Raw genomic sequence first — 22,983 nt, forward strand, 5'->3', positions numbered from 1 at the left:
GCCAGGTGTTTTCTTCTAATTTCACTGTCCTGTCTATGGACTCCCATGTGGTAACATTTGTGCAGTGTCTTAACAGTGCTTCTTTTATCAAACTTAAACCCATGGGTAGCAGAATAAGCCCTTCTTGGATTCAAACATGCTATCTACAGATAAGTCACACATCTCTCCTAAAGTAATCCACTGGAGTATTCCATGAGATTGGCGGCAGCTTGAATCTTAATTTTCTTTTATTTTTTGTGATGTAATTTAGGGACATTTTAGATAAACTCTTTTGCCATTTGTATTTAGCAAATTTCTGCACACATATGCCGATATTTACTAATATTTGGCGCAGCACAATGCAGCAAGACAACTTTCTGCTGTGTATCAAATGGAGAGAGTAGGAAGGCACCATATTTACTAGTATATGGTACATTCCTGCTCTCTCTGCTTTGGAGAACACAGTGCAGCCTAGCACCCTATGCAGGCCCCTTGTGCCACGGAGTATTAGTAAATCCGGAAATGCGCCAAATACCATGGGCGAGTGCAGGGGAATGCCCATATCCCACCCATGGAAGGTCTTCCCAACGTAGAATAACGTAAAGCGGTGACTTTCACTGCCTTGCGTTACTCTGGATTTACTAAGTCACGCAGAACAGAGTAAATCCCACTGAAGTCCTTGCGTTGCCTTGTGCTGCCTTGTGTGATGCAATGGCAGCATAGGGTCCTCCTACATCCAGGGCCGGACTGGCCATAGCGGGCACCGGGCAATCCCCCGGTGCACCGCATGGGTGGGGGCGGTATTGGGCCCCTGGGAGCCGTTTTTGTTACAGGGCCGTTTTTGCAGCATAGCTGTAAAATCGGCCCTGTACCAAAATCAGCCGAAAACCGGCGCCGCAAAGAGCTCGGCGGCACCCCCAACCCCTCGAGTGGGGAGGGGGGTGGAGCGGCGGAGCACTTTGCCAGGGCCGGTTGTGGTTCCCAGTCCAGCCCTGCCTATATCTGGACCTTACTTACTTAGGTGCTGAGGCTCGTCGGTGGTCACTTGATCTGGCAATTGTGCGGCTCCTATAACTAAGTGCTTAAGGGAGGTAACGCTGCCACTCCCACCCACACAAGTCTGATCTTTCAAATTAAATGTCGAAACTACATTGAATTGCTGGGAAGGATATGATTACCCATGGAAAGTGACCCATCAAACTTGCAGAGCAGTGGATTTAATTCTATCAAAGAGAACAAGCAAAGATAAAACACAATGAAAAGGCACAGAAATAAAACCCAACCGCTAAGAAAAAATCCTGTGTAGGGAAGCAGATCTTTTCTAGTCATTAAAGTCACCTGAATTCCAATTTTGACCCCCCCCCCCCTACCTAACTTTGACAAAATTGCACGATCCTGGTCAAATCTGTCTATTTTTCTCCTATCCTTTATCTGTAGCACCATGGGAACAAGCTAAAACCCAGTAGAAAGCTCCATACAGAAAAGTGTATGTACAACCATCATCCATGTTATTAGCGTTCAATAAAACCATGATGTCCACAAACAAAACAATAACAGAAATTAGATTTAAAAATAAAAGAATTCAAAATTCAAATTTAAGTCATAAATGACTTTCATGTAACGTAAATGACAGATGTCGAAATCTAAATAGAATTAATTTCTTAGTATTTAGCGTTCCAATCGTGCATGGATACGGCCTTCTTGGGGCTATGTTGGGGATGTCTAACATGGCCTGTATAGGTTGCTGTTTGCTTCTTTTGCTGTTGCACTCAGACCTCTTAGTTCACTTTGATGTCACTTATGATGATTTAAGGAATTTGACCACTCCTCAGAGAAGATTTTCCCTCTATTTTGGTCACTGATTTGATAGCACGTTTTGTCTTATCTTGAGACAAGCTTTTCCTGACATATTCTGTAATACTGAGAAGATACAGGTTCTTTTTTTAGGTCGAAGCCTGCGTTGCAGCGCATGCGCTGTCGCAGGCGAGAGTTCTTGTTAGCAAGAAGGGGCATGAAACCACGCCCCTTCTTCCATTGGCCGGCCTCGCCAAACGGAGGCCTGCCACTGGACAAAGCCCGTGTTCGGATGATTTGTCTGGCTGTGATCCCGCCTCTCGAGGACTGGGTGACGTAACTTACGGTGTCGCAAGCGTATTTTCAAAAATATCGCCATGGCAACCATGAGTCAGGTCACCAGTCCGGGAGGGGCGGGATTCATTATCGCGTTTCCGGCTATTTTTTTACTTTTTTTTGCATTTTTGCAGTCATTCCTTCCCGTTCCTCGGCGGTGAAGGAGGTAGGGGAGAGGCGGTGCTGGTTTTTTAATGCGACAGAGTGTTTTCCTTGTCTGTTGACAACTAAGTCATGTTGTTCAGAAGCGTGTACACTTTTCATTTAAACAAGATCACAGTCTGGCAGATCATTGGAACAATTAGGATGTGAAAGCATGACACGCAGTAGCAGTTTATCGTAAAAGTAAGTTGGAGAGTCACCGAAAGGATAGAAATTGAGTCATGTTTGTTCGTTTTTCATTATTAACTCGTGAATCATGTCACTTTATTTAGAATACGGCGGCACACAGTGCTTTTGATTGACTGGCAACGCTCTTGTATCGACTGCTGTTTGAGTAAGTGTTTTTCAGCTTTCGTGCACAGAAAGCCCGCTAGTTATAGGGCTGGTACTGAATGATACCTTTTTTTGCTTTGCAGGGAAACTTATAATACCAATATTGTTGGTTCATGTGATTACCGGGTAGGTTTTAATTTGTTTAAGGTGTTCTGCTTAAAGCGGCATGTTTTCAGCACATGGGTGTTTAGATGTGAAGCTGTGGCACATGGAATAATGTTGCATGGAAATAAAGACCTCCATGTTTTGTGGGATACGTGGAGCACTCACTTGGGAATATGTTTATGATGGAGGCAACATCAACACACAACACATTTTTATGGTGTACGCAAGTGCTCTTGAGCAACAGCATGAACTAATGGAGTCAACTTGATGATGATGATGATGAAATAGCTTGGGAAGTTCTCGAACTTTTTGTTGTTATAGTATGGTTAAATACATGCATTATTTGTTATTTGTAGAGTTTCCCTTGACGAAGGGATTCCCAAAATGCATTGGGAACATGGCATTGGAAACTTCATGTTGAATTCACGAATATTAGAAAGTCATGAGAAAATTATAACATTTACATTTCATGGTACACGAGAAATGTGTACAATGATCCTTTTGTGTTATTGTTAATATTGTGGACAATTTGTTGATGTACTTGGAAATCAGTTAAATTGAAAAAAGCTGTGTAAAAAAATATCACTTAAAATAAGTTATTTAATGATTGCACCTTATGGGGATGAGCAGTGGTGCACCTTGACACATGTGACAGTTTGTACACCTCAATTTGTGGATAATTTTTTCCTGACAGGAGCGGGTAAAGGTTTCAAGGTAGCACATAACAGATTAACAGTTGAATCACAGATTATCTTCATTATACTGAACACGTAGGTGTACAGGTAATGTCCACAGTTTGACAAAAATAAACGTGCCAAGCATAAGGTGTGTGTGAGGCAAAGCACCCTAAATGTGCAGCCAAACTAAACTACGAGCAAACTAAGCGGGCCTCAAAGGAAACACATGATAAAAGAAAGGAGCTAGGAAGGGAGCTCATTTGATATTGTTTTCAATTTGTGGGCATGCATAGTGTTGCCTAGGTTTCTGCATGTGCAGGACTTAAAACATTGATCCACACGTATATGTGCACTGCTCAGGAAGATGACATTCAAATCGCAGACCAACAGCACTATCAATGTGACCCCAATCCTCTGAACTTTCAGCAGCCAGAACCATCCGTGAAGAGGAGACCATCCGTGAATTACCACTGACGCGTGGAATGCTACCCTGCCATCCCGCCGACTACTGCAGGGCGTCAAGATTCCCCGTGTGCGTTCTTACGGTGCCTGACAAATTTCTTTCCCGGACAACCACCAGCTAGTGGCTGCCATCCCCTTTCTACTGCAAGTGTCTTTCCATTTTTGATAGAAGGCCTATGTTACAGCTGTTTCCTGAAATTAGGCTATTATTTGTTTGCATTTGTTCTGTATTACTGTACAGTTTTCCATTTTTGTTTAATTTTTGGAGCAGGGTGCCCGATTAAAACTTACCACCGGATGTTCACTTTTAGGTCATGCACATACGCTATTGCTGCGATGGGTATTATTTACAGTAAAGGTCTTAGAGTCTACCCATTCTTACCATTCGGTTGGCTTGATTGCTACTCTTTTTTTGCTACTTCCTAATTGGCCAGGTGTCACTTCCATTCATCTGTGTGGTGCACAGACCAAGCACAGAGTGATTAATTCTAAATAGAGTTCTTCTGCTGCTCCCGTTGTAATTCAGATACTATTCCCCACCCCCTACCTCCACACTCCTTTGGTCTATCCCCACATCCCTAGCCATAACAAACAAGCATTTGCAATGCAATAAGTCTCGCATTTGCAAGAGTTTAACCTATTGGCATTGTAAATGACAATGCCTTTTATTGATGTTGTAAAAACTAACACGTAAATAAAAGGCATTGCCATTTACAATACCAATAGCTCCAAAACTCGCAGTTGCGAGACCTATTGCATTGCAAATGCTTGTTACAGTTCTTAAAATGGTGAAACCCGTGCAATCTACTGGCAGAAAGTATATCTATTCCCTGAGGTCAGCAGTTTACCCAACAGGAATGTGGTGAATGGGTCGGTGAAGGGAAATGTGTCTTGTCAGCTATCTAAACAGGCTAAAAGTCATGCCTGTTTACGTGCTATTCCTAATCCCGAAATTCAGGGCTTAAGGCCAAATGTTTGTCCTTATTACTTGGACATTTACTTTTTTCTCTCTCTCCATCTCTCTCTCTCTCCACATTCCTCCCTCCCCATTTCTCCATATATCCTTTCTCTCTCCCTCCCTCCATCTCTCTTTCTCTCCCTCAATTTCTTTCTCTCTCGCCATCTCTCTCTTTCTCTCTCTCTCTCTCTCTCTCTCTCTCTCCATCTCTCCAGGGCCAGACTAGGGAGCCAAAAATAGCTCTTTATTTTTATCCATCAAAGATTCTCTCTCTCCTTCTTTCATTTTCTCTACTCCCTCTCTTGTTCTCCTAGTCAGTGTTTCTCTCTTTAAGCCCCTCTGCCTGCTGTAGTTAGCCATTGGGTCTTGGGGGGAGGGGAGGGGGGGTGGACAGTTGGAGAACAGAGACACCAGCAACTGCCTTGGGCCTCAAGATGGCCTTTAATGCCTCCAGCCCACCGGGGAAGTGTCCGTCCGGCCCTGCCTTTTCTCTCTTCCTCCTCCATTCTCTCACTTTAAAAGCTCTTTTGCTGTGTTTCCACTCTCTCTTTCTGTGATCCCTGCCTTTCCCTTTCCTGCGTGGCTCTGTCGCCCCCTACATGGTCTCCTACAGTTACCAAAATTGGTGGACGGCTCATATCTCCCTCCTTAGGCCTCAGCTATTCCTTCCCTCGATCTGCCCCCTATCTTTCTGTCCCCTGTTCCCCTCTCCCTTAGCAGTGCCTGGCTTGCACTCCATGTGCTCTACACTCCCTACCTTGTCACCTGTGGCGTCTGAGCCTGGTCAGACACACGCTGCGTGGAGGCTAGGCCTCGGGCGTTGTACGCAGCAAGTAAAGGCACACACAGTAGTATGGGTAATGAGATAAGACCCCAAGCTGTCTTACACCCCTTTATCTAACCCCTCGGGCGAGCCTGCCCCCAGGGTGCGTGCAAGCGCAGTGTGCACGGGCCGGGTGGCACCGTCACTACACCCCTCCAATCTTTTAGATACTAAGGTCCTTCACATTTTGCAACCTCAGTCCTTCACCCACCACGCAAAGTCCTTTAGCCTTTGGCTGGGGGCAGGGTTCGGCCGGAGACCATACCTCTGGCTCCGGGAGTTCTTTTCAGTTCCTGACCCCATTGCCCCTCCTTCTGACTCAGGGAACACGACCCCAGTGCTTCGCTGTTCTCCATCCGATCCTGACTCTTCTTCTTTGGGGCGTGGCATGGGTGCGGGACTCCTTCTTCTTCCTCTGATCCTCCAGTGGCACCGTCAGCCGGCGCCGGTCCACTCTCTACTCTCTTGAACCAGGATGTGTCCTGGTGACCACACGAGGCCCATGCATTGCCGACACCATAGTCCCGTGCACATTGATGACCTCCCACACCTCCGGCACGTACGGGGTGTGATACTTCCAGCCAGGATACCCGTCTTTCACAAGGACCCTGTCGCCAACTCGGATGTTCATCGGCCGCGCTCTGCAATCCTGGCTTGCCTTATCATTAGTCGCTTTTTGCCGTGCCTGGGCAGCTTCAGGATTCATAGTAGGGGGACTCCATGAGGGGTCCACACGGAAGCTGTCCCTCGGCCCTTTTTGGAACATCAGGTGAGCCGGCGCACACTGGGTGGTGCAGTGTGGTGATTGACGTTATGCACTTAGGAATCGCTGAAGGCATTGCTCGACATCCTCACCTTTCTCCACTCCAATCCTGAGAGCTCGGTTCATTGTTCACATGAACCGCTATACCTTGCCGTTTGTCGGGGGCCACTGTGGCGTGATCTTGCGGTGTTGAATGGCACGGGAGGCCAGGTACTATAAGAACTCTCTTCCTTGAAACGGTGGGCCATTATCTCCTACGGCAGCCCCATTATGGCTAAGACGTGTTCAAGTGCGGTCCGGATGTGTTGAAAAGCTGTCTACTACACCAACTCCACCACAGGGAACTTGGAATAAGAATCAACGAGAACCAGGTTGCTTCAGCCATCGGGTAACGTCCCAAAATCGAGACTCATTCTTGACCAGGGCTCTTGGCACGGGTCCTCAGTGATCACCGGATGGGGTGCCGGGTCACCTCCAGTGATGTTACAGGAGTGGCAGGTGCGGATGACCTCTTCGACCATGGCATCCATGCCTGGAAACCAAACCTTGCTTCGCAACCTGGCTTTTGTCTTAGATATCCCTTGATGTCCTTCATGCGCTAGAAGGACGACCCTCTCTTGCAGGCTTTTCGGAACTACGAGGGTAGTGCCCAGTAGCACAACTCCATGAAGACCCTCGCTGAGCTCACTCATTCGCAGTCCACATCTGTTGCCGGAACAGTCTTTCATCCGTGGTCAGCGCACTTATTCCGTCCAGGAAGTGACGCCAGTTCCTGTTGGCTAACGTGGTCTTGACCTTGACAAGGCACTCATCGGACTCGGTCACCTTTCCAGTGTCCTCTAGCGAGAGCGCAACTGGGCATGCTTCGAGGGAGACCATCCGAACATACTCCTCGGTGCAGTCCTTGTTGGGTTGTGGCCTGGATGACACAGACGGACCTGGGTGATGCAACAAGAAGTCGGCAGGGTTGTTGACACCTGGATGAAAGATTACATCAAAGTGATAGGCCTGCAGTTGGAAGGCCCACCTCTCGATCCGGGGAGGAGCCAACCAAAAGGTTCCAGCTAAGAGGGGAACGAGAGGCTTGTGATCCGTGACCACTCGAAACTCATGTCAATACAAATACAGATGGAAGTGTCGGCATGCCCACTTGATGGCCAGGGCCTCGCGTTCTATCTGCGCATAGCGCATCTCCGTTCAGGTCAGCGCCCTGCTGGCATATGCAGTTGGGACCCATTCCTTAGACTCTGTTTCTTGCATCAGGGCCGCGCCCAGCGCTACGGGGCTTGCATACACCACCATTTCAGTGCACCGATGGGGGCGAAAGTACGCCATCACCTTGTCATCGATGAGAGCTTCCTTGACGGCATGAAACGCCTGATCCTCCTTCACGGACCAGACCGACGGCTGACCAGACTGTTAGGTTGCGAAGTGGTTCGGAGAGGGTCGCAAGATTGGTAATAAATCGGCCACAATACATAGCCATTCCGATGAAACTGCGGACCTCTGTGGGCAACTTAGGCCTTGGGGCAGACCGTATGGCCGCTGCTTTCTTCGGATCAGCACGGAGGACTTCCCTGGAGAGGAAGTAGCCGAACAAGTCCATGACTCTTGATAGAACGAGCACTTGGCTCTATGCAGGGTGAGTCCTTTTTCCACTAACCGTTGAAGGGAGGCCCTGGGATGCACGTGGTGCTGCTCCAGTGTCTTAGAGAACACAAGGATGTCATGGCTCAAAATGATAATACCCTGCAGCCTCGTGAGCATTTCCCTTATCTCATTTTGAAACACCTCCGCGGCACAGAACACTCCGAAGCTCAGTCTCATACCGACGTAACCCCACGTGAGTGGAAAAGGTTGTGATGTTCCTACTGTCACGGTGGAGCTCCAGCTGATGGTAGCCGGCATTGAGGTCTAGCTTAGTGAACCACTCGGCCCCAGTGAGGTCGGCCACGATGTCATCCATGGTGGGTGTGAGGTAACGTTCCCTCTTCACAGCCCTGTTCGGAAGGCGTATGTCAACACAGAGCCGAATGGCTCCCCGTTGCTTTGGTTTGGGGACCAAGACCAATGGCGACACCCACGTGGTGGGCTCCGACACCTTCTCTATCATACCCAGTGGTTCCAGCTTCTCCACCTCTTCCTTCACTTGAGGGCGGAGATGGAACGGCACCCGACGATGCCTCAAAGCAATGGGCTCGACTGTTGGATCGATGTGCCGCTTGAACGTTTTCGCTTTCAGGCAGCCCAGGCCCTCAAATAACATGGGGAAGTCTCTGAGGATTTCACTGGCATGCAGATAGTGCACCTAATTAGCAAAAAAAAACATTTCCAGGTGTGACAACTGAGGAGAGTTCCTTGCTTCCCTTCTGTGACATGAAACCTTGTGTTGAGACACCAGCCTTCATTGGCAACTTCAACCTCCATGGCTCCTCTTAGCGGAAGTGGCTCGTTTCCATCGTATGTGTATATTATCACTTTGGACGGTAGGAGCGGGGGACGCGGTGACAGCCGCTCATATTGATCACGGTCCATCATGTTTACTGACGCCCCTGTGTCTGAGGGCACTCACGGGAGACCCAGCCACAGTGATAGTGCACATGGGTGGCGGCGGCGCCTCGTGCCTTCTTGGCCGACGAACGACACGAAAAATACATAATCATCTTCTACTCCGAGGCCAAATCCTGTGGGGGGTGGCATCTGCCTGTTCCAGCGGGTCCCCGAGCGTCAGCTGCTTCACTGCTGTTCTCGGTCCGCGCTGACTTGGGGCGTTCGTCTTCCCTCTGCCACTTCTGCAGACCTTTGCAAAGTGGTTGAGCTTTCCGCATTAGAAGCAGGTCTTTCCTCTCGTGAAACATGTCCCAACTGGAGGGTGATCCAGCCCGCAATTCCCACAGGAGTTCCTCTGGGGCGCCTTGTGGGACCTCTGGACACCACCGGCCGTCTCTGAATAGCGTCAACCCTCTCCTCTTTAACCACGGTAGGTCGTGGCTGCGCGGCGTAGGCCGGTTGAGGGCCGCCTCCATCTCGTCTGCGCGAGCGTTGGACATCTCGTGAGACCTGGCGAGGACTAGGATCTCCTCCAGGGTGATGCCCGGTTGTCGGAGTATCAGGCGGCGTAGCTTCACTGAATGACATCCCTGAATGACTTGCGCCCTGATCTCCTCTCTCTGGTCCGGCAACGTGCAGGAACTCGCCAATTTCCGCAGGCAAGAGTAGAAAACATCAATGGTCTCGACCTCCCCTTGCCTTGCCTGACGGAGCTTGAACCCTCGAAGTCGGGGTTTATTTGGGGGTCGAAATGCCTGTTCAGAGCAGCCACTGCCCGTTATGGTAGTCTTCCGCTCCTGTGTTGGGCAGTGTCTCAAATAAATCATACAGCTCACCCCCTCCATAGCACATGAGTAGCGACCTTTTCACCCTCCCGTCAGTCTCTTGCACGCCAACGAAGTAATGGTCAAGGTGGCCGATCCAGGACTTCCAGTGTGCTGCCGCCGTGGCAGGGTCGGAGAGTTCACTGAACGGTGGTAGGGGGGCAGCCATGGCCTGGCCAGGCTTAGTCTGGGCCAGTGCGGGGAATGGGCGGTTGCGCCACAGGGGCACCACCCCCTCCGTTTGCGTCTTGCCCACTCATCTTCAGTTGCTCGTGCACCAGTAATGCTCACTGGAGGTGGCGGCAGGGCAGGCCGCTAGGCGCAGGCTGACGCGGGCCACTAATGGAGCTTCCGCTACTAGGCTTGGGCAGACTGGCGATGTGGGTGCTCCAACCAGTGGCAACGACCACTACCGTGAGACCCCTGTGGAATTAGCAGCAACAGTCGATGGTGTGTGTTTGTGTACAGGCACTGCCCTCCTCGTGGCTAATGGTAGTGACAGCCTGCTGGGAGGGAAGATCTGCTGTTTGAGAGTAAGATGCGTGTGCCAACACTCCCTTTCCCAGTCCAATTGTCTGCTACAGCCAGGATACACGGCTGAGCGCTGGCATATGCATGTGCATTCTCCGCGCGCTGTGGGGTCAACTACTTCTACTTTTACCGAGTCTGACGAGTTTGGTGCTCCTTCTCCACACCGGCCGCCGGCTCGACCACGTGATTGTGGGAGTGCAGCCGGGCCTTGCCACCGCCGGGGCTCGGGCTTTATTCCGCTGCAGCTGGAGGATCCGGCACAGCCAGCGTGGACACTCGCGGGTGGGGCTGGCCTCACCGTCACGGCGCTGCTCCAGGCCCGGACGTCTGCAGGTGGACAGCGGCTCAGTGCGGGGTGGGCACCCGCCAAGGATGCACACACTGGTGCACCTTCTTGCAACAGGCGGCTGTGATGAGCGGGGTGGGTTCCTGCCAAAGCGGCAAACGCGGAACCGGCCGAGCAAACCGCAAACACCACGTCAAGATCTTCGGCGGCGACCAGCCCGACCACCGACACTGGGGCAAGCAAGGTAGGCGAGGCACTATCGAGGCGCGGGTGGGACCCGCCTTGTCGCCAGTGTGGCATCTGAGCCTGGTCAGACACACGCTGCGCAGAGGCTAGGCCTCATGCATGGAACGCAGCAAGTAAAGGCACACACACAGTAGTAAGGGTGCTGGGATAAGACCCCTTTATTTAACTCCTCGGGCGAGCCCGCCCTCAAGGTGCGTGCGTGCAAGCACAGTGTGCAGGTGCCCGGTGGCACAGTCACTGCATCACCCTACCCACACACCTATGAAGTGGAGTTGGAACAATTTTCAGAGTGGGGTGCAGCCATCATTATTACATCACTGAAGTCATATCGTCAAATTCACCTCAGAGCATCACACAAAGATCAAGTTTGGCAAATGAGCCATAATCACTCACCAGGAGGGTGTGTTATGTAGCCGTTGACACCTTTAGAGCACTCACAAATATATTACTAGGCTGCACATATTCTAATGAAATGGTGACTAAATTTGCACAGATATGCAGTTTTGCTGATAAAACTGCATAAGGCACGAACGATAATGTGGAGATTGTGTTTCCTCAAATAGTTATCATTTGCAGATCTTCAAATAACAAGTGTCTTTTTTTTATTTGCTCCTATTATAATCTTTGTTTTCGTTGCACTTCAGAATTAACAAATGATGTGGTTCATTTGTGCTGTCCTAACTTCTGATATTCTGAAATATTTGTACAGTTTATTTACAGTTATTTAAATCTTGTGTGTTAAAAGTAATTGACATCCTACAGCTTTTCCTTTCACACTCCAAACCCCTGCAAGATTGTCAGATAGTTCATTTTACAAAATCTTCCCAATTTGCAGTGATAGAAACAAAACTAAACAACAGTCTCTAAGGTAACAGAATAAGTAGTAATTTGTTGGAAGACATAGGCTGACATTTGACCTCTATTTCTGAACAGCACAGCAAATGTGACAAGATAAATGAAAAAAATGTGTTTTTATTGCTCATTCAGTTTCTGAACCCCAGCATGGTTATTTTGAGGGTATTTCAGCACGCCTTAAATGCTTGTTTTTCAATAAGCGTATACCTACCATGTTTAGACTGGAGCATGTTTTCTTTTTTTCCTTCTTGTATTCTTTAATTTATCTTGTAAATAATGAGTTTGCGTGTGCTTTATTGTGGTTGTGTCAGAGGGTGAATGCAAGAATGAGTTAGTAAATGGAGAATGGATGCATAATTTCAATCATGAGTGATAGAGTGCATATGTGATATGTTGTTGAGGGCCTAAACCATCAATGACACAAAAGGCACTTTCATTCATACTCCAGACCTATTGGCATTGCCAGTGCTGTTTTTGCCTGCGTTCTTTCTTCGGTTTTAATTTTCTCCACATCGTTCTTCTATCCTGTCTCCTGCCCTCTTTACTTAAACATCCTTTTATCTTATTTCCTATTAATTCCCATGTTTCCTTTACCTTCACCACCGGCTCTTTCACACCAATTTTATTTTTCTCTACTTTTGCTTCTTCCTTGCTGTTTCTTGTCATCTTTTCCCCCCCTCCTTTTTTCTGTCCCGTTTTAAGTCTATCTTGACAGCAGAGCTGTTTGCAAGATTCATTGTTACCACTTCTTTAAAGTATAGCTGGACTGGGGTTTGTCACTAACCAAAGAAGTATCACTGATTCACTCACATGAGGGGCTATTTTGCGTCTGAAAATTAGCATTCAATCTTCACGCTGTTTGTCACATTAAAAGCCAGTAGAACAAGCTTCAATGTGATAAGAGCACTGGTGAATATAACCAAAATGTGTTAATTGCTATCTTTATATGTCTTAGCACATTAAAAACAGAGCTCTTGGCTTTAGAAATGTTTGTTTTCTTTCTCTCCACTTTACAATTATCTATCCACTTGCTCGTGTCTCTTTCCACCTTACATTATATATGTTCTTGCTTTTTTGTCGTTTTCTCTCTCCCGGTCTCCTTTTCTCCTTGTAACTCTCTCCCTCTCCTCCCTTATCCTCTTGTGTTCTGTATTGTTGTTCTGAGACTAGTAGACTCTCCTCCTCCGGTTCCCCACAATTCACAATGCAGATAAGATTGAAAGAGATAGCCATTAATGGCTATCGGCTAAAAGCCCAGCCTGTCACTGAGACTGCCATGATTAAAACATTATCAGTGTTAACGATTTACAATGAACAGCGACTTTTCTATGGAAATCGAATTTTTGCTGACTGCTGCAAAAACTTTTGCTGACTGCTGCTGCTGTAACAGAAATGTGAGTTACAAACTGCCACATGTACTTTCAACTCCCCTGCAGTAAAATTAAAATCTTCACTCCAGAGAGAAATGAAAACAAGTCCTGTCACTTTTGAATGAGGACAAACGAATGCGTTTGCCTCCTCCTTGCTCCAGCTAGGATATTAGGCTAGTTAAGAGGCGGGCACTGGAAGACGGCAGTATCCTTCTAGGTCGAAACGAATAATTTATCATGCGTGGCCAAAAGACGGCTGGCGATTCTTGCACGTAATCATGTTTCAGGCCCCGCACCTTCTTCAAATTAATTGGGAGTTGGTCTGTCAGCCCAGACATGGGCAGTGCAGCCATAGACATGTGAACATGTAAGGGTTACACTTATGAACATTGTTGATCTTATTACCCCTTTGTAAATACAAGGCGTCCATTAAAGGACATAAAGGGACAATGGATTTGACGCTCAAATTATGGCCTGTCGTGAAAATAGCAGATTAGTTGGGAAGAACAGGGCGAGGCGCGCAGTGTCTTTGAGCTGCCTTGGGCGCCATGCCAGAAGGTCCCCCCCAAGACAGGTCCGGATACAGGACTCATTTTGTCCATACCAGACATTCTACACTACAGTGGTAAAAAAAATCGTTTCTGCACCTTGCATCACTCATTCTGCACCCTATCTATCACCCCTTCTGCACCCTATCACCCCTTCTGCACCCTAGCACCCCTTCTGCACCCTAGCACCCCTTCTGCACCCTAGCACCCCTTCTGCACACTATCACCCCTTCTGCACCCTATCACCCCTTCTGCACACTATCTATCACCCCTTTTGCACACTATCTATCACCCCTTCTGCACCCTAGCATCCCTTCTGCACCCTAGCACCCCTTCTGCACACTATCACCCCTTCTGCACCCTATCACCCCTTCTGCACACTATCTATCATCCCTTCTGCACACTATCTATCACCCCTTCTCCACCCTAGCACCCCTTCTGCACCCTAGCACCCCTTCTGCACCCTATCACCCCTTCTGCACCCTATCACCCCTTCTGCACACTATCTATCACCCCTTCTGCACACTATCTATCACCCCTTCTGCACCCTAGCACCCCTTCTGCACCCTAGCACCCCTTCTGCACACTATCACCCCTTCTGCACCCTATCACCCCTTCTGCACAGTATCTATCACCCCTTCTGCACACTATCTATCACCCCTTCTGCACCCTAGCACCCCTTCTGCACACTATCACCCCTTCGGCACCCTATCGCCCCTTCTGCACACTATCTATCACCCCTTCTGCACACTATCTATCACCCCTTCTGCACCCTAGCACCCCTTCTGCACCCTAGCACCCCTTCTGCACCCTAGCACCCCTTCTGCACACTATCACCCCTTCTGCACCCTATCACCCCTTCTGCACACTATCTATCACCCCTTCTGCACACTATCACCCCTTCTGCACCCTAGCACCCCTTCTGCACCCTAGCACCCCTTCTGCACACTATCGCCCCTTCTGCACCCTATCGCCCCTTCTGCACCCTATCTATCACCCCTTCTGCACCCTAGCACCCCTTCTGCACCCTAGCACCCCTTCTGCACACTATCACCCCTTCTGCACCCTATCACCCCTTCTGCACACTATCACCCCTTCTGCACACTATCACCCCTTCTGCACACTATCACCCCTTCTGCACACTATCTATCACCCCTTCTGCACCCTAGCACCCCTTCTGCACCCTAGCACCCCTTCTGCACACTATCACCCCTTCTGCACCCTATCACCCCTTCTGCACCCTATCACCCCTTCTGCACCCTATCACCCCTTCTGCACCCTATCACCCCTTCTGCACACTATCTATCACCCCTTCTGCACACTATCACCCCTTTTGCACCCTAGCACCCCTTCTGCACCCTATCACCCTTTCTGCACACTATCGCCCCTTCTGCACCCTATCACCCCTTCTGCACCCTATCTATCGCTCCTCTTGATTCGCTCATGGACAATAGAATTGGGCACTGCTGCTGCCCATGGTATTCCAGCGCTGTGTGTGATGGAATTTTGCACTGTTGCTGGCTGTGGTGTACTCATTCTGGGCTTGTGAGGGGGCCCTGCACTGTTGCTGGCTGTGGTGTACTCATCCTGGGCTTGTGAGGGGGCCCTGCACTGTTGCTGGCTGTGGTGTACTCATTCTGGGCTTGTGAGGGGGCCTTGAACTGCTGCTGCATGTGCTGACACTGCTCTGTGAGAGTTTTCATTGCTGCTTTTCTGTGCCGTCCTTGTTCCAAGCTCCTTATGCAGACCCTCTCTGCTGCTATGTGTGTGTGAAGATTCTCAGTCTGCTGCTGAGTGCTATAACTGTTCTGTATATTAAAGCCAGGTCTGAGTGCATTTGTGTAAAACATGTGCTGTACATTTGTACAGTTTTGAGCTACCATAATGTTGGAAAATGAGGCAGTACTTGTGAGGCCTGCACAAATAACATGTCACATTTGTCATTCACTGGGAACCAAAAACCCCATTGTAGCGCTTGACTCTCAGAGGGTAGCGTTGCAGAGCAGTCCAAGGCTTACTGAAGGGAAGTGGTGTGGGCTTGTAATCGCCATTTACTGGTATGCAGAAATAAGACTCAATAATTGATTGTCCAGTCTGTACTTTGCTTTATGAAAGTAAGACACACACACACTACTCAATATTATGCACCAATTTACAAATATACATAATCTGTTGGAATTACTTTGTGACATTGCATAACATCTCCACCCCTACCGCAGGGGGTGGGGGTCTATTACCGCCACTCCCATGAATGCATGTCATCTTGCCCCTTAAATGCAGTGGGTAGACATAACCTGGAGCGAGGGCCTTACCAACTGGCTCCATCCCAGAGGCGACCCACCCCATCAGCACAACAAGCATTAAAAATAGGTACACCTGCCCTGGGGACACATAACCCTGACTGAGCATCTCATACTGTCCAAACAGCAGGGGTGTGGAAATTTTTCAAAAATCTACTTGGCCAAGGGACAAAATGTTACACAAATCTACTTGTCCTGGGAAGGTAACTGCTTGCCCCGCCTATTCCATAAATTACTACGGGAAGTCTGCACGAAGAGAACCTGCACTGCAATCAGTGCAACATACTATGCAATATATATATTTCAAGTGTAAGTCCATGGTCATGCACTCTTAAATGCAACTGTTGTAGTGGGTGGTTGTACAGCATGCGTGCAGATGTGTCCGTGTGCACTTCACCCAATTATGAACCAATTTGCATGTAACACATTTTCATATGAAGAGAAATAGTACCTATAGGCAGAGTGCAGACTTATAAGTGACTACATTTCTTGAAGTGTTTTTGGCGCAGACAAGACTTTGTCGAAATATGAACCTGTAGGATAGAAGGATGTTCTCCATCATAGGGCGAACTCATAGCTGTCCAGCTTCAAAAATACTCAGATGTGATGCTCTGATTAACTTGTGAATGGGAATAACTGCACTTCTTGGCAGAGCTTATGAACAGTTCATGGGGCAGCATAATCACGTAGCAGATGTGCTGAGGCAGTATACGCAAGTACAAATACACAAGAGGCAGCAATAGACAGTTAAATCAATCTCTCCTTTTATACTTCTGGTCAGGTGTGGTGTGTTTATATCATTTGTGCACTCATTGCTACATCTCTACATTCTTCTCCCACACAAAGAGCATATGCAGCACTGGCAGTAGCAGCACAGGGTTCTCACTTGCATATAGTAATGGCAGCAGCTGAGTAATCTACCGTAACATGAAAAAGTGCAGCTCACCAATTGATGTTCAAGTTTGTCTCTCTTAGATATGTAGGACATGTAGCAGGAGTAAAATCTTTATACTCGCACATCTGAAAAGCACTCTTAGTCTCACAGCGAAGGGAAGGAGTGTACTTTGAAAAGACAGTAAATCCAGAAGTGCAGAGCTGAGCATCATTGAGACGGGGCTAGTGAGTAACTGCAACCACTCAAAATGTCATGTCACACCTAGCAAGGACACCTAAGCTCAGTCACAGTAGAGTTGGAAACCCTGTCCTGCCCTCTTGGATAGTCAAATGTTATCTGGTGAATGAAGTTTGTTTATTCTTCAGCTGATTTAGATCCAATATTAGCTGAACAAACACCCAAAAGCGCAACTACTTTCCTCTCATGACATATCGGGACAGGAGGCTTAGTGGACTTATGCGTCCAGTGTTGGGCTCTGTGTTTGACCTCATGGTCACAGGTTCAAATCCTGCTGGGTCCACTCAGCCTTTCATCCTTATGAGGTCGATAAAACGAGTAACATTGAGTTGGGTAACAATAAACGTATGTTATTCAGAGCCAAGATACCCTTCTGGGTGAACATGCACTTTAAAAATGCGCAATAGATTATCAAGCCAGAAAACGGGCCTAAACACTGAGGTACTTTCCCTGCACCTCTTTCACTGATCGTGGTAACGTCCGAGTTCAGGATTCTTTCCTTTCACCTTTAAAACTGGGAACGCTTCAGAATCTGCTTCATCTGTGAAAGGAAAGCACCATGCCTTGTCATGTGAGCTTGGTGTGGGCATTTATTTTTTGCAGTTTTTATTATATAGTGCAAATTTTTATTTAGGCCAGAGCATAATAAGTGATCAGCCCAGAATCACAGGACGTTTAGCATAGCTGAGACTTGAACCTGGTCCCCAAGGTACAAAGTCGGCTGCTCTGGCTGTAACTGGGGAGTTCGGAGCTGGGTGTGTATGTGTGTGTGAAGGACATAGGGATGGTGGTTGGTAAAATGGTGGGGCAGCCCCACTCTCTTTAAAATAAGGGGACTCTTTGCTCCCTTCACTCAGTCTGGGATCTATGACAGGATGACCTCAGCCTTACTCTTCTCCTGCCCTGCTCTCCAAACCCCATGGCAGCAAGTCCTGAATACTGTATTCAGAGGGCAGAGTGAGTGCAGCAGTGGTAGCAGGCATAGCCTGCGAACTGTCTGCTCAGTGGCTGAAGTGCATTAAAAAAGCATGGGAAATGTGATGCTACACGAAACTGAGGAGGCAGGGTTAGAGAGTCTGGGGAGGGGTCAAAGTAGTGGCTAAAAAGTCCCCAAATCTTTTCTAACTTTTTGTGGTCTTTCACCTTCAGGTGACTACATGTATATTAATGGACAGCTTTAGTTGAAATTAAAGTTATGTTAATCAGTGGGATTTTGTTTATTTTACAGAGTTTTATATAGCGTGAACTTGACCCTAATCGGGTATCGGAGCGATTTACATAGCACCAGTTGCATTACACGAGGACACATTCATTTTTGTTAGGCACGGGGAGATTAAGTGATTTGCCCAGAATCACAGGATATTCAGCGTCATTGCAGAGACTCAAACCCAGTTCCCCAGATTCAAGGTTGACCGCCCTGGCACTTAGGCCAACTCCTCTCCCCAAGTATTATAAAATCTCTATTAGTTCATGCACTGACCAACCCCTTAACATTTAACAGAGCAGGCAGGAATCTCGACAGACCGTCCTAGACACTGGCACCCACATGTGCAGACTGCACATGCATCCCTATGCTGTGGTGACTGTGCAGGTTTTGCTACAGAGTTCTGATGCTAGCCACAAGCATCCATCTTGCAGGACACTGAACTCCACCAGAGACAAACTGTCAAAAGAGCCGGGCCAGCCCTTGCTTACTTGGGGTAGACATGGAGGCTGTGAGATGCATATACACAGGGTCTCTGCTGAAGGAGTTTCTGGTCACCGCAGATGAAAGGGGCAATGAAACCGCTCTTTATCCGCAGGGACCTATCCTGGAGACTTTGATGCCACCTCGTAGTGACGCTGAACCAGTGACAATGTGGGGTCATGGCCCTGAGATCCCCTAAAAATCATTTCTGTAGTCAGAATAAAAAATAATGTGGATGGGCGAGTGCAAGAATAGAGAGGGATTTTGGGCTGGGCATGAGGTTCAGGAGCAGCAAGCAATAGGGGGAGGACAACAGTCTAAACATTCTTAATGTACCTCTAATGTACCCAAGCATTCAGGGCTTTTTGCCTACAGATAGCTTGAGAATACTGATCGCATGAAAGTCAAACTGCGACACTTTCTGATTACAGCCTCCATTCCCGATAGGAGGACAGCTCAGGAGGTGGAGAGTCTGCTGCAGTGATTGGTTTATAACCTACGTGCCATATATAGATATGAGTATAGTAATTTAGTGGGCTTTTGAACCTGCTATCACATTCAAGGTAGAGACACCTGCAGTTCCCCTGCTCCGACCACAGTGGGTTAGATCATCAGGGTCCGTGTTTTCTTCAGTGATCTGTTTGCAATGTGCCTGTCTCAGGCTCCAAAGCCAGTACGCTAGTTTGAAGGGTTGAAGCACCTGCTGGAGAGGGAGATGGGGAGGGGAGAATGTGAAAACTAGACTGCATGTGAGCCTGTATTAGTGCAAGGAAGTGTGGAGTCGTTGGTATCTTTATTGCACGTTTAGTAGTTTATATAGTCTTAACTCCCTGGGTCAACAGGGGGTATTAGAGAACATTTATATAACAGCAGAAGCACCCTACGTTGAGGTGCTTTAGCAAGAACCGAATTGTGTGCATGGAGTCTGTGAAAACGGTGCAAGGTCTAGTAGTTAGTGGAGTATTACTGGGTTGGGCACTCATGTACAGTTCATTTTTATACTTTTCATTTTTTTATGACACACACTGTCTGAGCACCAGGGAGAGAGTCGTTTTAAAGCACAATTGCACCTGTTAAAACCAGAACAGAACCAAGGTTTGCGGGTTCCAAGACTGAAAGGAGTACATTTCACTATGATACTCCAGAGTGCTAGGGTGTCTCTTGCACATTCTGCATGCCTCCGGTGCAGCCCACAAAAAGGACATTCTGTGCCAGGTGAGTGTTAGGAGAAATTACCCAATTTTCAATGCAATAAAATGAATTCCACAAATTCCGTCGTAGTTCGTAAATACACACAATGGACGTTAGAGCACTAGTTGGAAACGTGTTTTTTTGTAGCCTCCTGGAAGAAAGCAGACAATGTGTTCCTCCGAACACGCAACACGTAGTGTGCAAAAGGGGGAGGGTGCCAGGCGTCGTCTGATCGAACTAATGTGGTTTGAACAATACAAGTCAAACAGTTAAACTGTAAGTAATGAGGTGGGAGAAACCTCTTAGGAGGGGGCTTTGGGGAGGAAGAGACAGGGCCGATGCGCTTGCAGCACGTGGCTGCAGGCAGTACTCCCGATCCTCACGGGCCAAGCAGTTATTTCAGAATGTACTTAAACAGACACATGAGAGAAAAAAGGCGAGGGAGAGTGAATGAGACCGATAGTGTTAACTCATGTCACAGTGTGTGCAATGTAAGGCGCACACTCTATTACCCCACCAATTCATGAGTTTCTGAGATATGTGGCTGACACGGGACACTGTAATTTCAACAGCTTTTCGTCTTTACATATATTATGTAACAGCATACAGCGGCTCACTGTTTACCACCTCAATTCTCATCCGGGAAAAAAGTAGAAGACTTCGATCAGGCACTTTGCAGGTAACAGATAGCAGCTTCTGTCCCTAAATGAAATTAATATAAATCACCCATCCGCCCCATCACTTTTAAAATCCACCAGCTGTTACGGGCAATACGAGGGAAAACAAACATTGTTCATTTTCTTTAATGCTACCGTGTGGTGTAGCTGAGATACTGATCACGGGAATTTGGAATCTTTACAACCTGGTACAATTCTTTAATGCCACATTTAGTATAAATGAGCCGTTGCATAGCAGAGCTCCACTTGCAGAACAGTCCGCTCCAAACCTCAAATTAGCGCGCTCTGTTTTCTCTCCTGGAGTCTGAACTGAGCACTAGCATAATGCGTTATTTTGACTGCAATCTGTTGAGCTCTCAGCAGGATCTTTGCATTTCTTCTTTACTTCGCGAGCAGAGAGGATAAAGTTAACTGTACTCCCGGCCCCGCCCCCTGCTGCCGCAAGCTCACTCGGCATTAAACTGGTAACATTAATGCCACCCTTTCTCCTCACCTGTCTCGGGTCGCGCCACCGGAACCGAGATATTTCTGCTACCCTCGTGTTAAAATTGAGACAGCTTCCTCGTGGTTCTGCATGTCCACCCCATTGAGCATGAGAAAGCAAAACACCGGATTGCTGAGACTACCGCTTGTTGCGCCTGACGTTTCAGTTGCCCAGCCAATCACTGGCTAGAGCCCAGTCATGCAACCAATCACAGGCCTCCAAAGCGTCTCCAGCTCTCTGGCAGCCTTTCTGATTGGCTGCGAGTCCCAGAGTGCCGACAGCCTGTATTATGTATGCGGTTTAATGTCTACTTGTCCATCGGACAAAATTGACATTAAATCTTCTTGCCCGTGGTAAAAATCAACATGGTTCGGGCGTCGGGCGATATGATTCCCCCACCCCTGAAACAGTATACACCTCTACATCTTAGGGGAAGAACAACCCAGACTGTTAACCCCTATCGCAGTAGCAAGAATACATGTTTGGGCATAACTTTAAGGGCCCGATGTAGGTAGGCAAATACCGGTCGGAAACGGCCGAAAATACCGATTTTCGGCCCTTTCCGACCGGTATTTGTATATTGAGATGTAGGGGCATGTCAAATTACAGAATCGGTAATTTTACTGAATCGGTATTTACCGATTCGGTAATTGCCATTGATTCCTATGGGCCTCAAGGCCCATAGGAATCAATGGCAATTACCGAATCGGTAAATACAGATTCGGTAATTACAGAATTTTACCGATTCGGTAATTTAAAAATAGAAATAACCTACATCCCATTTACCTACTCTTAAATACCGAATCGGTATGATTCGGTATTTAAGAGTAGGTAAAAAGAGATTACCTACATCGGGCCCTAAATGAGGTACTTATCATAGCTGATAACAGTTGTAATGAATTGCAATCACAGCCCCTAAAATGCATCACCGTTAAACTCACAGGATTAAGCATCTACAGCCAGACACCCTAGCAGGAATGTTTGGCAACATAACCCCACTTTGCTTATGACTCCACATTACACATGTGACTTACAGTACCTCAGTAGAAATAACATGGGTAAATGCACTTCTCATGCAACTGCACCTCTTGGCCTCCGGGGATTCCCTCCTCCAGACATTCCCAGCTCAATCCGCCGTACCTTGGTACAGTTCCAAACACACCCACAGCTGTATAATAAAAGTTCTAGCTCCAGGATGCTGTTCCTGATGACTGAGCCCTTGAGAGTTTATTCTTTGCAAGTCCCCAGAGACTTAGTGAGGGACTTTCCATTTTCGTGCTGGGGGAGACTGCGTAGCTCCTGCAGCTCCCCCTGCACCTTGTCACACATTTGGCGGTGAACCCATCCTCCTGGGGCCACAACAAACTGAGAAAAAGCTGCTTTCCCTTGCAGGCCGGTCCGGACCTGCAAGGCATTATGGGGCGAGGCTCTCCTGCCTCGTGAACATCATAGCAGCGGCTCCCCCGCTGCTCTGGAAGAGCCACGCTGTATGCCTCTGGCCGCGTCTTGGCTTTGTTGGAGGGTTCGGTCCCACCCCGACCCCCAGGTGAGTCATTGCAGCTCGGGGAGCCCACCCCCGGCTGCTCTGGCTATTTTCGGGGACACGGTCCCCCCCGGGCCCCTTGCTGCCAGGTGATCTCTGTGCGACTCGGGGAGCCCACCCCCGGCTGCTCTTCACTTTGTTTCAGGGCCTGGTCCCTCGACCTTTGGGAAGCCCCTTGGGGACCCCACCCTCGGCCGCTCCCGCCGGTTCCCCGACTGGCCGGCACTCTTGTGTGTTGCCACGGGAGCCGGCACTCCTGTTCTGGTCTACCCGCTCCTGCGGGCAGACACGAGTCTGCCTCTGGCCTGGCGGTTCTTCGGGGGAGTGCGACGGCACTCCCCCCTCCTCTGCCGTCAAGTCAGGCCTG

General features: G+C 48.3%; 1 protein-coding gene across 3 annotated transcripts in view; it reads left to right on the forward strand.

The window, feature by feature from the left end:
• The window catches only part of FGF1 (fibroblast growth factor 1), a 466,028-nt gene that overhangs the window by 74,041 nt on the left and 369,004 nt on the right, over window positions 1-22,983 (forward strand). The window contains exon 2 of one of the 3 annotated variants that reach the window (XM_078653065.1): window positions 2,688-2,730. The exons of the other annotated variants lie outside the window; for them this stretch is intronic. The gene's annotated coding sequence lies outside the window, so the exon portion shown is untranslated. The remainder of the gene's footprint in view (window positions 1-2,687; window positions 2,731-22,983) is intronic. 3 annotated transcript variants of the gene reach the window in all.

Source organism: Lissotriton helveticus, chromosome 7 (assembly GCF_964261635.1).
Source record: "Lissotriton helveticus chromosome 7, aLisHel1.1, whole genome shotgun sequence".
NCBI classification, from domain to species: Eukaryota; Metazoa; Chordata; class Amphibia; order Caudata; family Salamandridae; genus Lissotriton; species Lissotriton helveticus.